The sequence below is a fragment of the Phacochoerus africanus genome, chromosome 4, assembly GCF_016906955.1.
Source record: "Phacochoerus africanus isolate WHEZ1 chromosome 4, ROS_Pafr_v1, whole genome shotgun sequence".
Taxonomy (NCBI): Eukaryota; Metazoa; Chordata; class Mammalia; order Artiodactyla; family Suidae; genus Phacochoerus; species Phacochoerus africanus.
The window spans coordinates 68009920-68026423 of NC_062547.1; the positions used below are offsets into that span (position 1 = coordinate 68009920).

Consider the following 16504-nt stretch of genomic DNA (forward strand, 5'->3'; position numbering starts at 1 on the left):
TAGATTTCCAGGTCTATGTCTTGGGCACCATTTAAAAAAAAAAGAGGAAATAGTAGATGGGAGCTATTGCATTTGGGATGGATAAGCAATGAGATCTTGTTGTATAGCTCAGGGAAATATCAAATCACTTGTGATGGAACATGATGGAAAATATTATTAAAAAAAGAATACATATGCATATATATATGTAAAACTGGATCAGTTTGCTGTACAGCAGACATTGACAGAATATTGTAAATCAACTATGATAAATTTATTTTAAGAAAAGAGGGTTGGAAAAAAAGAAATAAACAAATGGGTACATAGCGCTGGCACATAGTGCATAATCTGGATGCAAGCAATTCCTTTGCAAGGCCATACACCTTTGTATTTTCAGCAGTATTTCTCATTGTGACACATTCTATTGGTTTAGATGTTTCCTTACTGTTTTGTTTTTTTATCTCTTTCTATGCACACTGACTTTATAGAAACTCAGTAACAAGACCAAGAATATTAGAGCTATAAATCTACCATCACAGTAAATACAACCTACATCTTTAGAAAAAAGTATAGAATAAGAAATACCTTTCTTCCTTTAGGAAAAAATTGAATTAAAAAAAATAAGTCATACTTTATTCAAATACGACACTAGATTTTGCCTTCACTTAAAATTTTATAAACACACTATAAGAGGCAGAGATGTGTATCATCTGGTGGCTGCCTGATGGGAGGGGGAGTGAGTGGGAGGTATCGGGAGCTTGGGCTTATCAGACACAATTTAGAATAGATTTACAAGTAGATCCTGCTGAGTAGCATTGAGAACTTTGTCTAGATACTCATGTTGCAACAGAACAAAGGGTGGGGAAAAAATGTAATTGTAATGTATACATGTAAGGATAACTTGATCCCCTTGCTGTACAGTGGGAAAATAAAAAAAATTAAATTTAAATGTTCATAATCAGAAAATATTTTATATGATAATCATATTCATGAGTTTTATCATTCTTTATCTATCTTCTGTCCTTCATATAATAAGTGATTACTCAAATATCAGTTTTCTTTTAAAGGTATTTATTATCTTCAGATCTTTGGCTTTGGGATATGTCCAATTTGGGTAAATAGGGTTAGGTTAAGTACATAAAATCATACAGCATTGATGACTAAGAAGGCCTTAGTGTACAGAGCATATGTCCATGATTAAACAATGAAATTCATGGAACTCTATGATGGCTCAGTGAGTTAAGGACCTGATGTTGTGAAGAAGTGGGTTCCATCGCTGGCCTCACTCAGTGGATTAAGGATCTCACTTTGCAGCAAGCTTCAGTGTAGGTCACAGATGTGGCTCAGATCTGGTGTTGCTATGGCTGTGGCATAGGTCACGATTGTAGCTCCAATTCACCCACTTGCTTGAGAACTTCCACATGCCACAGGTGTGGCTGTAAAAAAGAAAATAAATTAAAAATAAATTCAAGAAAAACTTTTGATGTCTTCCATTTTGTACAGCATAATTTGCATTGATTCCATATAATCCTAGTGAAATATCTGGTGTGAGGCTTTGGTTTTTGGACTCTTATCCTATAGTAGTCTGATAATAATGTTTCCTTGGTTTTCCTTTTTTTTCAGTTTATTGAAATGTGATTGGTAAAATTGCATATATTTAAGTTGTAAAACATGAAGTTTTTCCAAGTGTACAATGTGATAATTTAATACACATATACAGTGTGAATAATTACCACAATCAAGGTAATTAATATATCTGTCACCTCACATAGTTACTACTACATGGTGAGAACAATTAAGCAGATCTCCTCTCGGATTTTTAATATACAGTAAAATATTATTAACTATAGTCACCATGCTCTACATTAGATCCTCAAAGTGTATTCATCTTATAACTGAAAGTCTGTACCTTTGGACCAGCTTGACATTTTAATGTCCATACTCCCTCACCCCTTACCCCTTCCTCACAACTTCAGTACTATTCTCTGGTTCTACGAGTTTGATTTTCTTAGATTCCACACACCAGTGAGATCATACATTTTTGTCCTTCTGTGTCTGATATATTTCAATTAGCATAAGGTCCTCCAGATACAGCCATGCTGTCACAGATGGCAGGACTTACTTCTTTTTATAGCCTGAATAATATTCCACTGTGTGTGTGTATAATTTTCTTATTATGTAAAGGAACAAAACATCTTATTCAAGTTATGGGTTTAAATACATATTTAACATATGTTTAAATGTAAAGATACAAACTATAAAATATTATAATTATTGAATGTTAATTTTATATTATATATTTTATATTTACATTATATTATTATTTATGTCAGTTTCTTCTTACAACAATCTTATGAAAATTCTAACACCCTGATGCTCTGTGTCTGGAGTCAGTCTGCCCAGAATGACTGGCTTCAAACCTGTATTCAACTCTTTCTAACCTTTCTCTAATACAGAGAGAAGGTCAAGGTGCAATAAACCCAAAGACCATCAGAAATCAACAGACCAACTGACTCCAGCCTTGATGACTTTGAAATGATCTCTGTAGGGAGAAGAATGCAGGCACCCTAATCCTTATATCCTTTATATCCTTGTCAAGAGTCCCGTTTTTTTTTTTTTTTTTTTTTGAGCGAAATCTATAAAACCTCTTACTTTGCCCTCTCAAGGGAGGACACAGTTTCGAGGTCCTTAGCCTGTCATGACCTCATTTTCCTGGCAAAGCAATGAAGATATTCTTTCTGCTTCACCCAATGCTTTTATCTCTGAGACTTAACAGGTGCCATGTACAGAAACTGGTTTCAGGTCCACTTCCAATGTCACTTACAAGGCTGCTGGTAAGCTCTCCCTCAGCTCATTGACACATGGGACTCCTGGTGAGGCAGTTGGGGGTCCATCATTGTGAGCAACCAAGAGAGTGAGAGAGAGGCAGCAAGAATAAAGCCAGGTTTCTTTTCACTCTGTTCCCTGAAGTGACTTCCCAATATTTCTTCCAGATCCTCATTGCTGGAAGGGAGTCACCATATCCAGCTCACACTTAATGACAGGAAAATATACAAGGCATGAAAACCAGGAGTTGGGATCTGAAAGAGCATCTCACATACTGCCCACCACACAGGTCTCATCTGCTATAAGAACTTTGTGCTCCAAGCACTTGGAGTCTCAAGTCATGTGCATCTGCTTTTCAACTTAGTCCCAAATTCACCTAACCACTATCCATGTTCTCCACACAAATTCCCTGGAGACAGGATAGCAAATAGGTAGTCCTTCCTCTCCACTTGAAACTGACAAGACATATGACTTAAACATAGCCATAACACAGAGTGGGACTTGAACCCGGCCTAAACCCAGATTGGAATCGAATCCAAGTTTTTTAAATGAGAATCTCTCACCTGGTGTCTAGACTTACAGAGGTTCAAGTTTTTTGTGTCTCAGCCCAGAAGGAATTCAGAAAGAGACAAAGTAATAGGCAAGAAATAGATTTATTTATTTACATGCTTATGAGAGATGCAAAGAGGCAGGCAAGGAGGCTTTGCCCTGAAGATTAGGTGGCCTACATTTTTATAATTCAAAGGGAGTGGAGAGAGGGGAAAGACCTCCTCTTCCTCTTTCTTCAAGTAGTAGCTCCTCCTTCATATCCAGTAAGAGAGCTTACTAGTCAAACTAGTACTGTCAAGGGGCTTATTCCAATTAGCAGAAGGGTGGTCCTGAAATTCCTGCTCTTGGTCCTAAGGATAATGACCTGAGGCATATCTCCTGCTTTTATTTGTGGTAAGCCTGCTTCATTCTGCTGATTTTCTTGTGTGATTATTAACTTACAGTGATCTCTCACATTCCCTAGTTTTCCATCTCTATCAATGGTCCCCTTTTGGGACATCTACAACTACCTGTGTAATTTTCCTGTTCCATCCTATCACACTGAATACTTCTGCAGACTTCACTCTACTGCTCTGGTCATACAGTGTCAAGTGGTCAAGTGGATCCCCTGGTCAAAGACCAATTTAATCAGAGATGTGAAAAAAATACAGAGAAAGAAGAAAACAGTAATAATAATTCAGCCATTCAACAAAGTCAAAGATCTTCAGTTCTCAAAGACTGTAGATAATATTCTAAGCTATGTCTTTGATGATCCTGATTCCCAGTTATCTCAACACCCATCAATCAGGAAAATGTCCATGAGCTGACAACACCCTGCTCCTCCAATACTGTAAGACTCCTCACTACCTCCAGTGGTCTTGAGCAAAATGGCAAGGAGACAAAGAGAAAGATGTGTAGCTCACTCCCCTACCATAGCAAAACACATCAAAAATACATCTCTATGTGGAAACCCAAATGAAAACTGGCAGATGTCTTATACCACCAGAGCTGCAAGAAAGATCCCACATGACTGGGTGAGAGGAAGAAAATAAAGGCACCAGGATGGGACCAGCATTCCTGGTGAGGGTACTGTGAAAGAGGAAATATTCCTTCATCCTAGAACCCCCTATGCTGCCTGGGACCATCTGCAAGGACAGATAGTGGAGAAGGAGGGATCTGGACTCTACTCTTGAGGAGTGTGTGAGGTTGAGCTTGCCACCAATCAGGTCAGAGAGAGACAGATAATGACAGCTGCCATGTCACAGCACTTCCCAGCCCCAAATGCATGCCTTGTGGTGTAACTTAGCAGGGCCCTGTGGGACTCCTGGGCACACAAGCCTTTCTGTGTCCTCCAATTCTTGTTTCTAGGGAATAAGTTTCAGCCTCCATGACCTTCCCTGAGTTTCATGGGGCAGTTGCTAAGCAGGGAAGGGAGGGGATGCAGAAAACAGGGAGGAGCAGTCAAGAGAAAATAGTGCAGCCTTGGGGCAAGGTCCTGGTTCCTCCTTGAGGAATATACATAACAATATTTTTGAGAATTTCTGTAGACCTAAACCCCCCCAAAATTGAAGAACTATTTGATGAGGAAAGAGGACCATGAGAACCAGACATGGGGCCATGAAACACCAGCTTTGAGAAATAATGCAAGCTTGCCTCTACCTGGATCCTTATCTAAGGCCCTATTTTCTACTACCCAAACTATAAAACCACCTCCTAATCTCTCCCAAGGCGGGGCACAGTCTTTAAGGCATTAGTCTGCTGTTGTTCCTGCTCTCTGGGTTCTTGTTCACAGAGCCAAAGAATGAACTTTGCAAACACACTCACACAAGCAGCAAGCAAAGATTTTATTACAGAAAAGCAGATAGCTCCCATCCCAGATGCTGGGAAGGGAAGAAAGTGTTTCCCCTTCCTGTTGTTCTATGGAAGTTTTTATTTCTTAAGGAAGGAGGTACCAATGTGGGGTCCAGGCATCATTCTTTTTTCTCATTGGCCTTGTCCAGTCATCTGTATTAGGCCTTATCAAATAGGAGTTTTAGAGATGGATAGGCCCCATAAGTTTTATGGGTACTTTGTACTTCTTTCCCCTAGACTGGGAGTCACCACTCTTTACACTCTTTTGCTAACAGTCAAATGCATAGGTCAGGGGTTAATTCCCACCTTGACATAAAACAAATGTTCTTTCAATAGTCAATCTTCCAACAAGCAAGACCTGTTGGTCTAGATTTGTTTTCACAATTTTTTTTTTTTGCTTTTTAGGGCTGCACCCATGGCATATAGAGGTTTCCAGGCTAGGGGTCCAATCAGAAATACAGCTTTTGTCCACTGCCACAGCCACAGTAATGCCATATCCAAGCCACATCTGTGACCTACACCACAGCTCATGGCAATGCTGGATCCTTAATCCACTGAGAGAGGCCAGGGATCGAACCCACAACCTCATGGTTCCTAGTTGGATTCATTCTGGTACACCAGGATGGGAACTCATGTTTTTACAAATCTTAAAGCATGGACATTAATCAGGGAATGTATCAAAGCCCATGTTTCTACACTAATTACCTAAATCATTATTCATTACTCTGCTTCACTGTGGCCCCCCCTTACCTGGCAAAGCAATACAACTGTATTTTCCTCCTTCACCAAAAATTCTGTCTCTGTATTTCTCTTCAGCAAGAGGGTGGACAGAGGACAAGTTTCATCAACTGTCCAGAAAGATGTTATTGGAATCAGGGTTCTTGTTCACGCAGTCAAAGAATGAACTCCATGAACACACAGGCAGCAAACATGCAAAATTTTTATTACAGGAAAGCAAATAGCTCCCAGGGCTGCTGGGAGCAGAGAGAAGAGCCCCTGGTCTCTATTGTCCTACAGGGGTTTTTATCTCTTAAAAATGGGGGGGGGGTACCAATGTGGCGTCCAGAAAGATGTGGTTTTCTCCCACTGGCCTTGCCCAGTTACATGTATCAGTCTTTGTCCAATAGGGGTCTTAGTGGTGGAAATTTCCAGCAAGTCTCATGGTTTCTTTGCCCTTTTCTTCCTGTAAGCTGAGTCATAGGGGTTAGGGATTGATGTCCACCTGGGTGTAGGTACACCCCTATAGTAAACAAGACCTGTGGGGACGTTTCTCCCTGGAGCCCTTAAGTCACAAATGTTGATCAATGGCCATATCAAAGAATGCATCAAAGCCCATGCTCCTACCCTGACTACCTGAGCTATTACTCTGCCTCACTGGTACATGAAGCATCTAGGCACTGAAACTCAGGCTTCAGTGGACAGACCCTGGGAGAGGACTAAATCTAGCTGTGTGGAGACAGTCCAAAGGGACTGGGGTGTGGTCCAGGCCATCATTATTAGTGAGCACAGGACAAGGCACAGTTTCCCCATAAAAGTCTCATTGCCAGGTTTTCACAGGGGTCACAGCTCTGACACAGTGGAGGGCTTTGTGAGCACACACATACCGGAGGTAGAACTGACACTGAAGCCCACTGTTAGCATTCCCACAATGGAGGCAGGTACAGAGGGGTCCAGCAACAGCCACAACATGTGGTGGGTGACATCACAGAATCATACCTCTATGTCCCCCTTAGTGGAAAGTGTGAGGGAGGATTACAGTGGTTTCCAGTCCTATCAACCTCGCAATGCAGTTTGGAGCAGGAACCGGGGTAGTCAGGCCCTGGGAGAGCTCTATGTTTAAGTTGACACCTAGTATAGAGGAATTTCTGGTCTCAGGCGGCAGCACAACCACCTTGATTCCTCCAGCCACAAGCCCTGGCCCACAGTGCCAGGTTAACACTAGGTCTGTGATAAACACAATGGAGAAAGGGATGCAAACATGGCCTACTTCTGGGAAGAACAAAGGATGCCTGCTTGGGTGGTGCAGAGATTTGCTGTGACCACACACAGACCTCACCGGCTTGGGAACAAAGTACACACTTCAGATCAATGGAATCTTATTGAACCTGACCCTCAGGGCTTCTACTCCTGCAACTGGGGAGCAGACTTCACCCCCAACAGGGCAGTGACAATCAAAGGGCAAAGAGGAGCCCCCACCAACATCCAGGGCAGGATCTGATCACTACAGCAACAATCACACCTCCTATCAAGGGGATAATGGCCAGGACACTCTGAGGAATGATGTGGCTCGAATCTATACCAAAAACAGCCCTAACACCAAAATAGTGGACTCACATAATGTCCACAGGTACTGAGATTGGATTGTTTGGCTGATCAACCTCCCCATGGTCCTTTTGATGTCTCTGTTCCTCAGACTGTAGATGAAGGGGTTCAGCATGGGGGTGACCACAGTGTACATCACGGAGGCCACTGCATCCTTCCTGGGAGAATGAGAGATGGCTGAGCTGAGGTAAACCCCAAGGCCTGTTCCATAAAGTGAGCAAATAACTGCCAGCTGAGGGCCACAGGTGGAGAAGGTCTATACTTCTGACCTAATGAAGGCACTCTCAGAATGGAGGAAAGAATTTTACAGTAAGAGAAAAAGATTCCTGATATAGGGATAAAACCAAAAATGCCACCAGCAAAATATACTATAATGTTATTGGTGAAAATGTCAGAACAGGCAAGATTGAGGAGTTGAGAAGGGTTGCAGAAGAAATTAGTAATTTCCACATCCTTGAAACAGGTAAGTCTTATCACAATCCAGTGGTGAACATGGGAGTCCAAAAGGCTGACCCAAAAAGATGCCAAAACTAAGAAGCAGCAGAGGTGTGTGTTCACGCTGACAGGGTAGTGCAGGGGGTGACAGATGGACACAAACCTATCATAGGCCGTCACAGTCAGGAGGAGACTATCCAAACATCCATAAAGGATGAAAACAGACATCTGTGTCAGACAGTCTGCATAGGAGATGACTCTGCTCTGAGTTTGGATGTTCACAACCATCTTGGGGACAGTGGCAGAGACAAAAACCTATGTCAGCCAAGGACAGGTTGCAGAGGAAGAAGTACATGGGGGTGTGGCAGTGGGAGTCAGAGGTGACAGCCAGGATGATGAGCGGGTTCCCTGACATGGTAATCCAGGTACATGGACAGGAACAGCCCAAGGAGGAGGGGCTGCAGTTCTGGCTCATGTGAGAGTCCCAGGAGGAAGAATTCCGAGACACTTGTTAGATTTTGCTGTTCCATGAGGCTTGGATGCTTTGGAAAAAATTAAACAAGTAGATGTCATGCAGCACTGTGTACATTTTGGGGATATAAGCAATTCATTTGTATTGTCATACAGTTTAGTACCTTCAATAATATTCCCCAGTGTGACAAATTCTATCTGCTTGAACTTTACCCTCACTGGTTTCTGTTTAGTCACCTCGTTCTACACACACTTATCTTATAGAAACCGGAATGAAGGATAAAGAGAAGCAAGATCTAACAGAGCCATGATCAGAGTTCTTCTGTGGTGTAGCATGCTAAGGAACCAGGGCTTTCACTGTAGTGGTTTTGGGTTGTTCTGGCCCAGGAACTTCCACATACCAGATGTGCAGCTACAAAAAATAAATAAATAAATAAATAAATAAATAAATACATAAATAAATACATAAATAAAAATAAGAGAGAGAGAGATACAAAATAGAGCCATGATCTCAGTAAAATATAGCCTACTCTTTAGAAAAAATACAGAATGAGGAGTTCCCATTGTGGCTCAGCAGTAACGAATCTGAGAAGTAGCCATGAGGATGTGGGTTTGACCCCTGGCCTCACTCAGTGGGTTTAGGATCCGGTGTTGTGGTGAGCTGTGGTAGAGGTTGCAGACATGGCTTAGATCTGGTGTTGCTGTGGCTGTGGCCTAGCCCAGAAGCTGCAGCTCCAATTTGACCTCTAACCTGGGAATTTCCATATGCCACTAATGTGGCCCTAAAAAGACTAAAAAAAAAGACAAAAAAAGAAAATACATAGAATTATAGATTCCCTTTCTTTTCTAATAAAAATATATAATTCCTTAGATATTAAGACATAGTTATATAAAACATATTATTCTAAATACAATTCCATATATTTCCTTTAGCTATAAAGGAAATACTCTACAAAACGCAATATTGTGGAGCTCCCTTGTGGCACCGCGGGTTAAGGGTCAGGCTTTCTCATTGGAGAGGCTTGGGTTGCTTCTGTGATGCAGGGTGAATCCCTGGCCCAGGAACTTCCACATACTGCAGGTGCAGATAATTAAAAAAAAACACTGTGTAAGCTGTATTCTAAATTAAAAGTTAATGTCCATAATAAGAAAACATTTTTTGGCCATGCCCACAGCACACAAAAATTCTTAGCTCATGGATTGAACCTATGTTATGGCAGAGACAACACTGGATCCTTAATTCACTGAGCCACCAGGGAACTCTAGGAAATATTTTTATATGATAATTATCTTCATGAGTTTTATCTTTCTTGGATTTTCTCTATTCCCTCCCTAAAAATAAATTACTCAAATACGAGGGGTGTCATTTATGAGATTGACGTGCTACCTACTGTGCTAACGAGGCATCTGAGAGATTTTAAAAAGTCATTTAGTATATACTTCATATCTTTGGCTTCACTGGAGTTCAAATTTTGATAAGTATGCTATACTCATATAGCATTGATGACTACCAAAATGGTGTTAATATACAGGATTTCTTTTTTTTTTTCTTTTTATAGCCACACCCTCAGAATACGGAAGTTCCCAGGCTAGGGGTCAAATCACAGCCATGGCCACCACAGCAAAACCTATGCCTCAGCCTGTGGCAACCCCGGATCCTTAACTCACTGAGTGAGGCCAGGGATCGAATCTGCATCTTCATGGATACTAGTTGGGTTCTTAACCTGCTGATCCACAATGGGAACTCTAGAAGTTCTGTCAATGATTAAACAATAATAAATTTTAAGAAACACCCTTGAAATATTTTATTTTATATGAGTTTGTCTCAACCCAGTGCAATCTCAGTAAAAATATCTAGCGTGAGAGACCACTCTAGTGGCCTGATAATACTACTTCATTATTTTGGGGTTATTTTCCAGTTTATTGAAATATGATTGACAAAATCACACATTTGTGTTGTACTACATGAAATTTTCTTTTTTTTTGTCCTTTTGCCTTTTCTAGGGCCACTCCCGTGGCATACGGAGGTTCCCAGCATAGGGGTCGAATCGGAGCTGTAGCCGCCAGCCTATGCCAAAGCCACAGCAACTTGGGATCTGAACCGAGTCTGCAACCTACACCACTGCTCACGGCAATGCTGGATCCTTAACCCATTGAGCGAGGCCAGGGATCGAACCCTCAACTTCATGGTTCCTAGTCAGGTTTGTTAACCACTGAACTACGACGGGAACTCTGAAAAATTTTTAACATGTATGAAATGATGATTTAATGAACATAGACATTGTGAATAATTCTTATAATCAAGCTAATTAACATATCCATCAGCTCACATAGTTACTATTTATGTTTATGTGTTTGGTGGAAACACAACCAGATCTCTCTCAGCAGATTTCAAGAATAGAATACAGAATCATTAACTATTGTCACCATGCTGTATATCAGATTATCAGAATTTACTCATTTTATATCTGCAAGTTTGTACCATTTAAACAAAACCTCCCCTCTACTTCTACCCCTTTTCCTTTACAACTACAATTCTAATCTGTGGTTCTCTAAAGTTGATTTTCTTAGATTCCATACATAAGTGAGATCATATATTATTTCTGTGTCTAGTGTATTTCAATAAGCATAACATCCTGCAATCCCATCTACATTGTCACAAATGGCAGTATCTCTTTCTTTTATGACTGAATAATAATCCATTGTCCATATATGCACACCACATCTTCTTTATGCACTCATCTGTCACCAGACATTTGGAATGTTTCCATATTGTCACTATTATGAATAATATTGCAATGAAAATGGGAGTGAAGATATTTCTTTCAGGTACAGATTTCATTTCCTTTGGACATACACTGGGAGTTAGGGTTGTTGGATCACACAGGAAATCTATTTTAATTAGTAGCCATTTTAATTTTCTAGCAACCTCCATTATGTTTTTGTTGGTGGCTGTACCAATATTCATTTCCATCAACTAAGTAAAAGGATTTCCTTACCTCTGTATCCTCCAGAACAATTATTGTCATTAATTTTCTTGACAATAACCATCCTAACAGATGAGAGGTGATATTTGGCTGGAGTTTTGACTTTCATTTCCTGAGATTAGTGATTGTGAGTGCGTTTCATAAACTTAGTGGTGGTCTTGTTTTCCTGGTCATAAACCCTTTATTTACATTTAGGGAGCTCGGTGTGAGGGGTGGTCCCAGAGCCAGGTCAGTATGCATCCTCTTGCATCAAGCTAACAGATTTCCACGTCCAAACTTCCTGATAGGGACTGCAATTCCTTTACTTTTACTACCTGAAGGCAATTCTGGATCAATATTTTGGCATGTCACACTAGGATTTCATTGGGAAAATTTAAAATAGAGTAATGTAAACACACCTGGCTGTTTCATCATCTGTACAGTTGTGACAATAACTGAACTACCTATTACAACTCTTGTAGAAAGTTAAAAAAAATCATTTATATTGCTTAGACCAGTGGCTTTCAGTTCCAGTTGATTTATTTAATTAATTTATTTATTTACTTTTGCTTTTTAGGGCCACAGCCACGGCATATGGAATTTCCCAGGATCAGGGTTGATTCAGAGCTGCAGATGCCAGCCTACACCACAGCCACAGCATCTGTGGGATCTGAGCATCGTCTGCATCTTATACCACAGCTCATGGCAATGCCAGATCCCCAACCCACTGAGTGAGGCCAGGGATCAAACCCACAACCTCATGGAATCTAGGCAGATTCATTTCCTTACCCCATGAAGGGAACGCCCTATGAGCGCTTGGGTTAAAATACATGGCTACCCCAGCTTCAGCCTAGAAACAATTTTAGGAAAACTACATTGGAGATTCTTGGTCATCCTAATGTGCAGCTGGGGTTGAGACACACTGCCTTTGAATATTGCCTAATGCTTGGAAAATGCTCCAATAATATTACCTATTATTATTATCATCAGTACCCACCTCCTATTCAACTTTTCTTGGTATTTCTGCTCAATCCCATTCCTCTGCACACCTGTACCCCAAAAGCAACCAGTATCATAATGTTGATGGGTGTATGTTCTTGTCAATGATTCCACAATGTCAATAATGATTCATGTACCCATAAAAAGCTTTCTTAAAACCTAACCTTAAGGAGTTAAGGACCTGATGTTGTCTCTGTGAGGATGCGATTTCCATCCCTGGCCTCACTCATTGAGTTAAGGATCTGGCATTGATGTGGCTGTGGCATAGGCCCTACCTGCAGCTCTGACTGGACCACTGGTCCAGGAACTTCAATATGCCACAAGTGCAGCCATAAAAAGAAAAAAATATCTTAACAGTATACTACACATGGTGCCACTGGAAATGTGTTTGGTTACCACAACTTGGTGGTTAACTCTTTTTGTGAAGTACATAAAACTGCGTAAAACATATTACTGATGTGCATTATTACATAACTGAAGTCATTGTTTTATATATAACCTTATATTTACATATTTTAATATAAGTTTAACAAATATAAATATATAGTTCATATATATGTATATATATAATTACATTCTAAATGTATAATACATAATTTAATGTATTATATTTATGTATTAAATATTTATTTTAGATGACATTTTATATGTTATAGTATTATTTATAACAGTTTCTTCTTACAACATTCCTATGAAAATTATTTTACCTCTCTCCATATGATACTTATAAGAATTTATATATGATATGGGAGTGGAGATTGTCCTTAAAATTTCTAACAGTTGGTACCTATTCAATTTTACTTATGTTAATTTCCTATATTTGTTGCAATACAAAAATCACTTTATAGAAACTACATCCTCTTTTATTAAGGTATCATTTGAAAACATCCATGATGTCTGTCTTGTGATACTTCCATGAGCTGCACATAACATTTTCATTTTGTACAGAAAATCTTTTCAACTTTAGATTTCAAAACTAGACTGAAAAACATGAGTATTTGTAAAAACAAAACCCTCAATCCACAGTGTAGTCCCATTATGGACCCCGTAAATTATTGCATTCCTAGAATTCACAGGTGAACTCACTGAACCAAAAGAGGACGAATCGATTCTTCTACATTTATTTCACATCTGGGACCAAAGCATATCTGAAAAGAAACTTTTTGAAATTTCCTTGTGGTACAGCAGGTTAAGTATCTTTTTTTTTTCACTGAGGCAGCTTGGGTCCCTGCTGTGGCCCAGGTTCAATTTCTGGCCCAGGAATTTCTACAGTGTTTCTCTGTCCATGCACTAAGAGGTACAGTCAGTCCCCTTCTTTTCTGACCCTTTCACCCCATATTTATGATAATCTCTTGAGTGGTTTTTCAGTCACTTAATGCTGCAGATTCTATTACATGGAAAATAATAGGTGACCATAGAAAGTCCATGCTCTAGTTACAAATAAGCACTATTTTATCTTGTCCCTGGTCCTATGGGCCGTTCCTGAAAAGGATGAAAACACTGACATGCATGATCCAGTGGATGGAAGGAAGCCTTATGGCCCACACTTTGTTTCTATGAAAATGGAAGGGTCTATTCAACACTATAACTAGGTTTTTAAAATTCTTGGTACCTCTTCTGCCAACAAAATATAAGCTCTGGGGAATCAGAAATAGATGATCCTTGGAGTTGCCTTTGTGGCACAGTGGAAATGAATCTGACTAGGAAGTGAGGTTGCAGGTTTGATCACTGGCCTCGCTCAGTGGGTTAAGGATCTGTCATTTCCGTGAATTGTGGTGTTGTCTGCAGATGCAGCTCAGATCCTGCTTTGCTGTGGCTGTGGTGTAGGCCGCAGCTGTAGCTCTGATTTGACCCTTAGCTTGGGAACCTCCATATGCCATGAGTGTGGCCTTAAAAAAAAAAAGAAAGAAAGAAAGAAAAGAAACAGGTGATCCTTGAAATTGTAAGATAATATGAGAAAAATAATATATATGTATATATGACTGGGTCACTTTGCTGCACAGCAGAAATTGGAACAACATTGTGAAAACTATAGTAACAAAAAATAAAAAAGAATCTTTTAAAACTTTAAATATCTTAAAAAAAGAAAGAAATAGGTGAGCCTTGGTCATTTCTCTTCAATATGAAGGCATACTTATACAAACAAACAAAAAATTGTACTCTCCATGGATGGTAAAAACATAGGAAAACCATAATACCAGATCACCAGAAATTCAAATCTAACAATGTAAGAATTAGTCTTATCATTACTACAAACATAACATCTAAAATTTAATTTGCACTTTCTTTATGCATCCATCACATGGTTATTGCATAGAGGACATCCATTATTTCTTTAGTCCTAATTAAGAGGGACTGTGTCAATGAGGCATCGACTCAGCTGACAATCCTAAGTCTCAGAGAGACCACAAAATTGCCCCAAGAATAAGGGAAGCACACAAGATTCAAAATGAAGTTGCAAGTCTCTGAGTCCCATACACTAAACTTCATTATTTCCAGACTTGTTTTAGGCAAATGTATAGAGGTCTAATCACGAATACATTTGAGATATATTTTTTCAATGTTTTGACTTTCTAGATTAAGAGTGAACACAAAGATTCTGACTCATGTCTCCTTTTTTGATTGAGTAGGCTGATTATGAGTATTGAATAGGAACTGAGTAAAGTAAGATCCAGGAGCAAGATCAACAAGGGATCTATCCTTAAATTTCCGGTGCCAGTTCTGTGTCTTTGCCTGTATCTCATACATCTTTCCTGTAGTTGATGCAGAAAATGTTACCTATTTCCCTCCACTATATGCGCCAGAAAACTCCAAAAGGAAGGGCATCATGAGCAATGAGTCTCTTCCAGGACTGACCTGGAAGTGACATGACTGTGGGTTAGCAGGGGCAAGCCTGCACAGATGCCCTGTTTCTGGAGTCAGTCTGCTTAGACAGACTGGCTTCAAACCTGGATTCAACCCTTTCTAACTCATGATCTGGCATGAGTTACATTAAATGCTCTGCTCCTTTCCTCTTATTAAAATAATAATAATGATGTGTGGACTTATAGTTTGGGAAATGTTATGCATATGAAATCAAACAAGTTACATAAAACACACTCTCTAGATCAGGTGCTTAGGAATAACTCAAAAACTGTTCATGATGGTATAGTTTATACCATCTTCCTCCTCATTCTCATCATTGTTTCATGATCACTTGACGTACTTAGGGGGAAGTTTAGAGAGACCCAGATGCTGCTCTGGTGGGAGATGCCAGCCAGAGGCACAGCCAGTGAGGGTGGATGCAGAACTCAGAAGGAGAATTCTCAAAATCCAATCAGAATCAAGAATATAAATTTCATAGGGCTTTATTATGAAATATTGTATATTGTTTCCCTCGTGGCTTTCTGCTATGATTATCATGTTATTATCTTGAGGAGGGAGTAATCGTCCTAACAGTCCCTCTTTCCTTTCTATTTTTTATTTATCTCTTGCTTTTAAAATTTTTCATTATAGTTGACTTATGATGTTCTATCAATTTCTGCTGTACAGCAAAGTGACCCACATATACATATTTATACATTCTTTTTCTCACGTTATCTTCCACCATGTTCCATCACAAGTGATTGCACATAGTTCCCTATACCATACAGCAGAATCTCGTTGCTTATCCACTCCAAATGCAATAATTTGCATCTACTAACTACAAACTCCACCTTGGCAGCCACCTAAGAGTCTCTCTTTCAATCATGGGCTTACTCAACACTTACTGGGCTGGGCTGCATCTGTGCTGGACCATGAACAAGGAGTACAGATTCACTGCCCCTGTCCTGCCTGGTGTGTGATGTAGTCTCAGAATTTGCAGGAAGACAGTTTCAGTCTGGGAACTTTGAATGCAGGTGCCCACAAATAGAAGAGACACAGATAAAGAACCACACTATTAGAACTGGCAAACTAATAGGCAGGCAGCAGCAATTATGCACAGTGGTGTGACCTGAGGGCTCAGTGCACAAAACTCAGAATTAGCCAATGAGCCCATGTGGTCCCAGTCTCTGGAGACTTGCTAGTATTAATGGGTGTGGAAAAATATAAGAAAGGTGAAAGTCCTTGGAAGGGTCTGGGTTCTTCCTCTTTTCAGGAGGCAATTC

General features: G+C 39.9%; 1 pseudogene; it reads right to left on the bottom strand.

The window, feature by feature from the left end:
- Positions 1–7477: 7477 nt before the first annotated feature.
- Positions 7478–8471, bottom strand: LOC125124661 (putative gustatory receptor clone PTE01; annotated as a pseudogene).
- Between the last annotated feature and the right edge of the window lie 8033 nt (positions 8472–16504).